Here is an 11159-nt window from a genome sequence, read left to right as displayed (position 1 = left end):
ATCTATCTACTCGCAGAATCGATGCGCAAAATAGTACAGTATTATTACTATTACATGAGCGCATAATTACTCCTTGTAATATTCTCTCTGGTGGGTTGAGAGGACTTCTAGGATCTTCTCCGTGCCGAATGGCCGCATTGAATAACTGTAATTTTATTATCGAGATTACTGGAAGAAGGAGATTGAAAATATATTTGTTACTCAAAAAATACAGGGTGTTACAAAAAGGTACCGTCAAACTTTCAGGAAACATTACTCACATACAAAGAAAAAAATATGTTATGAGGACATGTCTCCGGAAACGCTTACTTTCCACATTAGAGCTCGTTTTATTACTTCTCTTCAAATCACATTAATCATGGAATGGAAACACACAGCAACAGAACGTACCAGCGTGACTTCAAACACTTTGATACGGGAAATGTTCAAAATGTCCTCCGTTAGCGAGGGTACATGCATCCACCCTCCGTCGCATGGAATCCCTGATGCGCTGGTGCAGCCCTGGAGAATGGCGTATTGTATCACAGCCGTCCACAATCCGAGCACGAAGAGTCTGTACATTTGGTACCGGGGTTGCGTAGACAAGAGCTTTCAAATGCCCGCATAAATGAAAGTCAAGAGGGTTGAGGTAAGGAGAGCGTGGAGGCCATGGAATTGGTCCGCCTCTACCAATCCATCGGTCAGCGAATCTGTTGTTCAGAAGCGTACGAAAACTTCGACTGAAATGTGATGGAGCTCCATCGTGCATGAACCACATGTGTCGTACTTGTAAAGGCACATGTTCTAGCAGCACAGGTAGAGTATCCCGTATGAAATTATGGCGGTGAATCGAGGAAGTACAGTACATACTGACGAAACTAAAATGAGCTCTAATATGAAAATTAAGCGTTTCCGGACACATGTCCACATAACATCTTTCCTTATTTGTGTGTGAGGAATGTTTCCTGAAAGTTTGGCCGTACCTTTTTGTAACACCCTGTATATGTTGAGCATTTACGTCAAAAGTGTGTAAGGAATTTCATTATACATGTATTCTCTAATTGAAAATTTGCACGGAGGTGTCATTTCGTTGGTACTCAGAAGGGAACTTCCGATGAATAGGAAGTGAATCTGCAATTTTTAGATCCCAGAGCTCCATTATTTCATCGGATAATTAAACTCTATCAAAGCAAACTTTCTGCTTGATCTGAGGTTTCTCGACTGACTACGCAACGCAAGAAAACAAAGATTTTTATTCACACATGATTGCAGATCGCTTCAAATCATCGAGACTGCGGACAAGGAGAGTCATCATCCGATTCTGATTAAACAAGTAAAGCTTAATTATAACGTTCTTGAGTGACTGTGATGACTGTTCTATGGCTGCTTATGAATGAGATCATTAATAAAATACTAATAACTATCTTTCCTCCTCACCAACAACCAGTCTAAACACAATATTAATTAAAATTATAAGCTGATGTTTAAAAACGCATTGGCTGTCACGTAACCAAAACATGTTCGTGTCTTGTTGCTGTCCCCAAATTCAGCGGGATGCAGATAAATTTAAATTCTTTTTATTATTGTCGTGAACATATGTAGATAGATTTAGTGTATTGTTGTAATGCACATACCTCAGGAACTATAAGTTACATACTGAAATTCAATTTTTCAACTTGCTATTCTGTGAAGTGTTAGAGGAGTTGTTTCTGGTTTAGTAAAAGTAGTTTGTCAAATGAAGCCCTCGTCTGCACAACTCCCTGGCACGAGCCCCACTCGGTCAGACCCCTACGCCGCATGACTTACCTATTGACGGAGCAGTGCTCCCTGTGGGGCGAAGAATCTCACCCCGTGAGGTGAGCTCGGCGCGAAGACGGCCGGGCGGGCGGCAGGCGCGGAACAAGACATGAGCGGCCGTAACGCGGCTCGAGGGCCCCGCGCGGCGTAACTAATGGGACGGCGAGTGCTTTCCAAGCGGCGGCGCCGCAGTTCCCACCTGAGTTACGCGCGCGCCGCCCGCCGTAAACAACGGCCGCGCGCTCTTCTTGCGGCGCACCGCCGACAGCGCGCCGCGCCCGCCCGCCTGCACTCCGCCGAAAAACAACTCGCCGCGCCCCTAAGTGACGCCGCGGGGAGCTTCCCACCACTCCACTCCCTCCCAGATTGTTTCCCTCTCGAGAAAACTCCACATTCAACTTCCGAGGAAGACATTTACTCCCTTTACAAATGCTCTTGCTCTCGTGGTTATTGGTATAATGACTTGCTCGATGCTGAACTTCATCTTGTGAATTCGGATCTGTGGACTGTGCAGACCACCCAGGAGTGTTATCATCAAGTGTCCTGCGATTCCGACCCAGTCTGGCTTGTTACAGTCATGAATATATGGTCGTCGAAACTACTGGAGAAGGAGGTGGGTCGAGATTAGTGTTAAACGTCGCAGAAGGCAGCCGGCGGTCTCAGGTGTCTTGCTCCGATTTTCGTGGCTACCCCCGACGGTGGTTCGAGTCCTTCCTCGGGCATGGGTGTGTATGTTGTCCTTAGCGCCCTTTAGTTCCAGCTGCATTAAGTAATGTGTAAGCCTGGGGAGCGATGACGTCTGCTGCTTGGCCCCATAGGAACTTACCACCACCACCACCACCACCACCATAAAATCATTGGAGACAGAGCACAGACTCGGATTAAGGTAGGAAGTCGGCGGTGCCCTTTCATAGATGGCCGGTCGGAGTGGCCGTGCGGTTCTAGGCGTTACAGTCTGGAGCCGAGCGACCGCTACGGTCGCAGATTAGAATCCTGCCTCGGGCATGGATGTGTGTGATGTTCTTAGGTTAGTTAGGTTTAAGTAGTTCTAAGTTCTAGGCGACTGATGACCTCAGAAGTTAAGTCGCAAAGTGCTCAGAGCCATTTGAACCATTTTGAACTTTCATAGATACGATCTCGGCATTTGCCTGAAGCGGTTTAGGGAAATCACGGAAAACCTAAATCAGGATGCCCAGACGTGGGATTGAACCGTCGACCTCCCGACCTAGAGTCCAGTGTTCTAACCACTGGGCCACCTTGCTCTGTCGAAACTATTTGGTTGGCCCCTAAGTTAGTAGTATTTTTGTTTTGTATGTTGGTTTTCCGGTTGCTGTGAGATAATTTAAAATGGTTCAAATGGGTCTAAGCACTATGGGACTTAACATCTGAGGTCATCAGTGCCCTAGACTTAGAAGTACGTAAACCTAACTAGCCTAAGGAGATCACACACATCCTTGCCCGAGGCAATATTCGAACCTGCGACCGTAGCAGCAGTGCAGTTCCGCACTGAAGCGCCTAGAACTGCTCGGCCACAGCGGCCGGCTGGGTTTATTTAGGGATCATAACTTGTTATTTGTCCGCCCCCGGTGGCTGAGGGGTCAGCGCGAGAGAATGTCAATTATAAGGGTCTGGGTTCGATTCCCGGCTGGGTCGGAGATTTTCTCCGCTCAGCGACTGCGTGTTGTGTTGTAATCACCATCAATTCATCCCCATCGACGCACAAGTCGCCGAAGCGGCGCCTAATCGAAAGACTTACACCCCGCGAATGGTCTACCCGACGGGAGACCCTAGTCTCACGACATTTATTTATTTATTGGTTACTTGTAGTACACTGTTGCCAACGGCCTTGCCGCAGTGGTAACACCGGTTCCCGTCAGATAACCGAAGTTAAGCGCTGTTGGGCTGGGCTAGCACTTTGATGGGTGATTATCCAGTCTGCCGAGCGCTGTTGGCAAGCGGGCTGCACTCAGCCCTAGTGAGGCAAACTGAGGAGCTACTTGATTGAGAAGTAGCGGCTCCGGTCTCGGAAACTGACATACGGCCGGGAGAGCGGTGTGCTGACCACGTGGCCCTCCGTATCCGGATCCAGTGACTCCTCTGGGTTGAGGATGACACGGCGGCTTGTCGGTACCGTTGGGCCTTCATGGTTCTTCCTGGAGGAGTTTATTTATTTTTTTTTTTTGCATACTGTTCCTATCTGAGTTTTCATGTTGTCATTTTGTGATTAGGAGATAATGAGTGGACGCTAGAAAATCGAGTTCCAAATGGAGGTACCGGAACATTGCCGAGTTATTGTTCTGTTTGAGTTGAATAGAGGGGTGACAATGGTCGAAATAATCAAAACATTATGGCCGTGTATGAGCATAATGCCACTAGACAGAGCAAGGCAAAAAACGATTGTCTTTTTTCAAGGAGGATCCTTTTGACGTTAGTGACCCTCCACATTCAAGAAGGCCGTCTAGGTTTGATGAATATCGTTTAAACGCAATAATTCACAATATTTCACGTCAGTGTACGTGAGAACTGACAAATGTGATGAACTGTATCATTTCACCACACTCTGACCTTTGCATGCAATGGCGAAGACTAAAAAAATCAGATGTATGGGTACTGTATGCGCTAAGCCAAAATACAAATTCAGCGGCCAGCCACATGCGCATCTCTGCTTCCTCACTATCTATTGATTCGCGGACAACACCTACCATTCCTATCCCATGTCGTTACTGATAACGATAAATGATGCCTTTATGCTAACATAAGGAAAATTAAAAATGGTTGAACCCAAACAAAGCAAACTCCTTGTACAAAAACTTGCGTGCAACCACAAAAGAAAATGTTATGCACCTGGTGGGACGGCGACGGTGTGGTGTACTAAGAGTTGCTCCCACGAGGTGCATCCATCACTGCTGACAATTGTTGTTAACGATTGAGACTTCTTGCAGATGACTCCAAAAACGACGACAAGGAAGACTTCGTGAAGTGATAATGCTCCGCGATAACGCCAGGCCGCTTTCTGCTGAAATGACCAAAAACACTATACAGAAGCTATGTTCAGATGTCACTCCAGAGCCACCTTCTTCACCTACTGCATAATCCTCAGATTTTCGCCTTAAAGAAGCTTCCTCTACTCTCCGAACATGGTTCGATGAGTACTTCGCCTCAAATCCAAGTTCTTTCTACAGTCGCAGAATTGCAAAGTTACACCAGCATTGGCCGACTTTTGCAAATAGTGAAGGAGAATATATTGTTGATGACTAAGGTCTCTGTTAAGTGTACTTGTCTTTTTAAGTAACTTACAAAAAAACACTACGCACTTATTCACCAAACCAATACATGCTACCGCTTATCTCCCAGCTGAATAATAAATCATTTGTTGATGATACATTCCCAATCACTTTATTGTGTGACCTACATTTAGAACTACAGTCAATTTTATGGCTATATTTTGACCAGGGGTCACAATCCCCTTTAATACTTTCCCACATTTACGTTCTCTTTCACTATTGTGTGTAGCCGTCTGATTCCTTAGTCATTGTGTCATTCTTGTCGACTGGCTTTTGAATGCTGCCGCTATTCGTCTGACGTCGCATTTACCGTGTTTCTTATTTGCATTACATTAATAGTTGTTTTCCGTAGTTCAGGTGGACTGATCAAGTAAATAATGTGGAGCTACTGAATACAATTGGGGCAAATGTAAAAGTAAATGTCGTGTGATTAGAGCCTCCCGTCGGGTACATCATTTGCCGGGTGCAAGTCTTTCGATTTGACGCCACTTCGGTGACTTGCTCGTCGATGGGGATGAAATGATGATGATTAGGACAACACAACACCCAGTTCCTGAGCGGAGAAAATCTCCAACCCAGCCGGGAATCGAAACCGGGCCATTAGGATTGACATTCTGTCACGCTGACCACTCAGCTACGAAGGCGGACAATTGGGGCAATAAAGATCTTTATTGCACAATTCGATTAAAAGAAGAGATCGCTTGATGACAAGGTTACTGAGACAAGAAGGAGTCGTCAGTTCGGCTATGTAGACAGTGTGTCCTCCTGTGTGTGTGTGTGTGTGTGTGTGTGTGTGTGTGCGCGTGTGTGTGTGTGATGTGGACGGGAGTGGCGGGGGTGGGGAAGGAGAATAATAGCAGTAGAGGAGAAATGGTTCAAATTTCTCTAAGCACTATGGGACTTAACATCTGAGGTTACCAGTCCCCTAGACTTGGAACTACTTAAACCTAACTAACCTAAGGACATCACACACATCCATGCCCGAGGCAGGATTCGAACCTGCGACCGTAGCAGCAGCGCGGTTACGGACTGAAGCGCCTAGAACCGCTCGGCCACAGCGGCTGGCAGTAGAGGGAGACGAAAATGGGAACGTACTACGTAGATTCAAACGGATGTAAGTTGCAGTAGTCATGTGAAGACAAAGAATCTCACAGAGGATAGATTAGCGTGGAGAGCTGCGATAAACTGTCTCCAGACAAAACAATTTTAGGACTTGGACTCCACCCAAATACTAAATTAACAGTTCTCTCATGTCTCAGGAGGTATAATATTAACCTATAGATTCTTATAGTCAAATTGTTGTTTATTCTTTTATTCTTACTCAATTAGTTGCTCAGTCTACTCATCTAATTTACAATGTTTGCTCCATGTTTCGCAGTGAATCCTTTGAACTTACCTCTCTTTTAAACAGCAACTGTCTAATAGTATCCGAGTCAGTGCCTTTACATTTGTTGGTTGAAGCATGTGTGACCTTCAGCTGTGTTCTACACTAACGAGTGTGTTTGGTGCATCTTTATGTTTTAATTGGTATTTGTTTATCGACTCTTGTCTAATAACATTTTAATACGTGTGATAACGACCTCGTTATCGTGCTCCTAGACCAAGACATTACCACTATCGAAACTCCACAGCACCACACTTCATCAGCTTCTTTCCCATGAAGTTTTTATCTTATATTTTTAACATCACTACGAGGCTACGCTCGAATAAACTAATAGTATCAGAAATGGTTTCGTAGCACTTGGTTATGTTTGATGATATGAAATTGCAATATTTCAGGAACTCTTTCTTGCTGTTGCAATCTGTCTATTCTTTTTACCTCAGCCAATTCACTAAGGTGGTAGAAGTCATGGGAAATTGATGTTCTCATAAACAGACGGCGGTAATATCTCGTACACAGGGCGTAGAAGGGCAGTGCATTGTTATTTTTACTCAGGTGAGTCACGTGAAAAGCTTTGGGACGTGATTATGGCCCCAAGACAGGAATTAAGAGACTTTGAACACGGAATGGTATTTGAAGGTAGACGTAAGGGACATTCCATTTCGGATATCGTTAGGGAATTCAATATTACGACATAAACAGTGTCAAGAGTGTTCCGAGAAACCAAATTTCAGGTATTACGTCTCACCACGTACAACTCAATGCCCGACGGCCTTCACTTAACGACTGAGAGCAGTTGCATTTGCGTAGAGCTCTCAGTGCTAACAGACAAGCAACACTGCGTGAAATATCCCCAGAAATCAATATGGGTCGTACGAGGAAAGTAGCCGTTAGAATAGCGCAGAGAATTTGGTGTTAATGGGCTATGGCAGCAGACGACCGACGGGAGTTCATTAGATAACAGCGTGACACTGCCTGCAGCACCTGTCCTGGGCTTGTGATCACACCGGTTGGTTCCTAGAACACTGAAAAACCGTGGCCTGGTCAGGTAAGTCCAGATTCCACTTGGCAAGGACTGGTGGTAGGCTTCGAGTCTGGCGCAAACCACACGAAGCCAGGGAACCGTGTTATTAACAAAGCGCTGTGCAAGCCGGTGGTGACTTCATTATGGTGTGGACTGTGTTTACACGGAATGGACTGGGTCCTCAGGTCCAACTGCACCGAACGTCGACTGGAAATGGTTACGTTCGACTTCATTGCACTCATTCATACACTTCGTGTTCCCAAACAACGGTGTAATTTTTATGGTCGACAATGCACCATGTAATCGGGCTACAATCGTTCGAGATTTATTTTAAGAACATACTGGAAAATTCGAGTAAATAATTGGGCCACCAGCTGCGGCCGCATGTTTGAATCCTGCCTAGGGCATATATGTGTGTGATGTCCTTAGGTCACTTAGGTTGAAGTAGTTCTTAGTTCTAGGAGACTGATGACCTCAGATGTTAAGTCCCATTGTGCTTACAGCCATTTGCATCAAGCCATTTGGCCACCCAGATCGCCCGACATGAATGCCGCCGAACATTTATGGGACATAATCGAGAGGTCAGTTAGTGCACAAAATCCTGTATCGGCAACACTTTCGCAGTTACTGCTCAATATTTCTGCGTGGGAATTCCGAGGTCTTGCTGAGTCCATGCCACGTCCAGTTGCTACTCTGTGCCGGCAAAACAAATCCTATGACTTTTTTCCACTATGTATCAATTCATAGCATTCATCATCTCGATTCCTAATACTATTTGCACAGCATCGCATTCACCACGCAACCCGTTCTCAATAAGCTATCCGTTACGTTGAACTTAACTTCCGAGTCTTTCGCCATCTCTGACTGAGTTACAATGTCACTGGCGAGCTTGAAACTTTAATTTTTTTTCACCTTGAACTCATAATTCCCTTTCTATATATGTCCTCGGTTCCCACTGCCGATTTCTTAATGTACAGGCTGATCAGCAATGAAGTCTACAATCTTGTTTCAGACTCCACTCGATTACATTGTTTCTCTTTTTGCCCTCGCAAAATTTGAACTAAAGTCTCTCCCTGTGGTACATAATCTTTCATTATCTGTATATTATTACTAAATCCAATGAATATGTTCTAGTCACTATTGTCACAAGATTTTTCTGGATCTACCAATTTTGCAATTATGGGCTTTTAATCCATCCCCTAAGTTCAGGTTCAGATTCCTTCGAGTGTCCTTAGGTTTTTGCGGAACTGAAATCTATCTTCTCCCAGTTGATCCATCCTTCTGTAGATACGTCGAGTTACCTGACTATAGGAGTCACTGCGGTCTATGAGTATTGACTTTGACTCTAATGAAATCGTTATGAATCCTGTGTTCTGTAGCAGCTATCCCTGTTTTTAATTTCGACCGAAGACTCCCGGTATAAGGAGACTCCTTGATTTTGCCAACAGATGTTTGAAAGAGGCAAAGGAGCGGACAGACTTTTTGGGTCGTTCTTGCCTTTGGTGCGGTAAACTCGTTAAAGACTGAAGGCTGCACATTAATCAACAGAGTGGGCTACAGAAGGCAACGAAAATAGTCGTATTAAATGTACATAATGCGTATGGATAGAAAATGTAACGATGACCTCTCCGTTATAAAAAGGCTAGAGTTAATATCAAAGGAAACAGCAACATCCTGCGAATCGGACCGTGTAATGCCTGAAGTCTACGGAAAGGGAACCAGAAATTCTCGAAACGGAAATGTAAAGTCTATACACAACACTGAATGGTCAGGCAGAAGAAAATGATGTAATGTGAGAGGGTTTCGTAATGAACAGAATAGTACGACAAGAAAGTGAATTACTGTGAACAGTTCAGCGATGGAATTATACGTACGTACTTAATAGAATCATGAGAAAACCAACGCCTGCAACATTCAGACGTCACAAGCTGAAGATGAAATGGTAGATAAAGTGTATATGGATAATGAATGTGTAATTCAGACTAAAATTCTAGTAATCATGGTTGATTATAGGAATAGAATACTGGCTGGACAATGTGAGCTCGGTACTACTTATGAGAGATGAGGGAAAGGTTAATTTTCAGTTAGCGACAGGGAATGGACTGTTCAAAAATCACAAGAATGGGAGAGATAATAGATAACGGCCTGGAGGTTCTGGCAAAACTCCATCAAATTCAGTCAGTAAGTAATGTATCGTTACATTATCCATGAGCAGATATAGATGTAGATGATGAATGAGTAATGACTACATGTAAACGAAAGTTTAGGAGAATGACATTGGCCTCTCAATATATATATATATATATATATATATATATATATATATATATATATATATATTCTTTACTGTCGTTTTTTGTTTACAATATCAGCTTGTGCCCAAAAACAAGCAGCTCTCACTCAGTTAATACTTGGTAGGAATCCAACCTGCATTTGGATCGACCTCCCCTAACTCTTGTGCTGAAAGCTGTGCAGTATACTGCTGCATCCATTTTCAATTAGCTGCCATAAGAATTCAAAATCTTAGCAGTAATCCACGCGGTTTCAAACCGGAACTGAAGAGTTTACTGATGGGTCACTCCTTCTGTTCTGTTGAGGAGTTCGTTGAAAATTTAAATAGTTCAAATGGCTCTGAGCACTATGGGACTTAACATCTATGGTCATCAGTCCCCTAGAACTTAGAACTACTTAAACGTAACTAACCTAAGGACATCACACAACACCCAGTCATCACGAGGCAGAGAAAATCCCTGACCCCGCCGGGAATCGAACCCGGGAACCCGGGCGCGGGAAGCGAGAACGCTACCGCACGACCACGAGTTGCGGACGTTGAAACATTAACCTGATTCTTATGTCATATCGTTGATTGCTTTTACGTAAACTTAAGGCTCGACAAATTTTGGATTTTGGGATTTTATTTTTATCAGTTATTACTTTTGTATTGTAATTTATTATACTGACACGTTCCATGACCTTTTGACCTTGGAGATTTGCTCCCCTATTTGGTCTTACGGAACTCGACATGTAAAAAAAGAAAAAAATAAATAAATAAAAAGGAATGGTGGGCAGAACTGGTATCTGGTATTCTAAAGTACAGAGAAGAGATGTGGTGTGCTTGAAGATACTGTGTTAGAGGAGTACAGTAATAAAAAAGACAATTAAGATGAAGAGGAATCGACACATATTAAAAGGGAAATTATGAAAGAAGAAGAGGCAGACAAGGGGGGACATGACGAAAAATCCACCAGAAACGCTTAAGTTGATCGTTGAAAGATGTAAGTAGTGTCGTGAGTGCCAAATCATAACAGACAGCGCATGACTGGGAAGAATATCTTTGCACACAAACGGAAACGCTAAGTGCTTGGTCGTGGGCTGTGGAATTCTTTCCTCCTGACTCGATCAATGGACAATAAGTGTCGAGAAGAGCCCCTTTTCCTACGGAAGAGGTGTTATTGGGAAAAGCTTACGACTGACAGAGGGGGCTCGTTGCCAGACGGCTGGTCGGGAGAACACTTTTTCGCTAACCCTGCGCACCTGTGAGAAACATTACGGAGTAGCTACCTTCTAGCGTATGTGCGCCCTCTCTAAACTCACATGAAGTCTCCTCAAGAAATGAAAAATTATTTGCGGCACTTCGTGAGTCATCACGTTACTGCGAAAGACAGTGAAGAAGACATACGCTGTGCAAAAGTCT

General features: G+C 44.1%; 1 pseudogene; it reads left to right on the top strand.

The window, feature by feature from the left end:
• Positions 1–3612: 3612 nt before the first annotated feature.
• On the top strand, positions 3613–3730 carry LOC126089914 (5S ribosomal RNA; annotated as a pseudogene).
• The last annotated feature ends 7429 nt before the right edge of the window (positions 3731–11159 follow it).

The sequence above is a fragment of the Schistocerca cancellata genome, chromosome 6 (assembly GCF_023864275.1).
Source record: "Schistocerca cancellata isolate TAMUIC-IGC-003103 chromosome 6, iqSchCanc2.1, whole genome shotgun sequence".
NCBI classification, from domain to species: Eukaryota; Metazoa; Arthropoda; class Insecta; order Orthoptera; family Acrididae; genus Schistocerca; species Schistocerca cancellata.
This window is presented reverse-complemented; position numbering and strand designations above follow the sequence as displayed.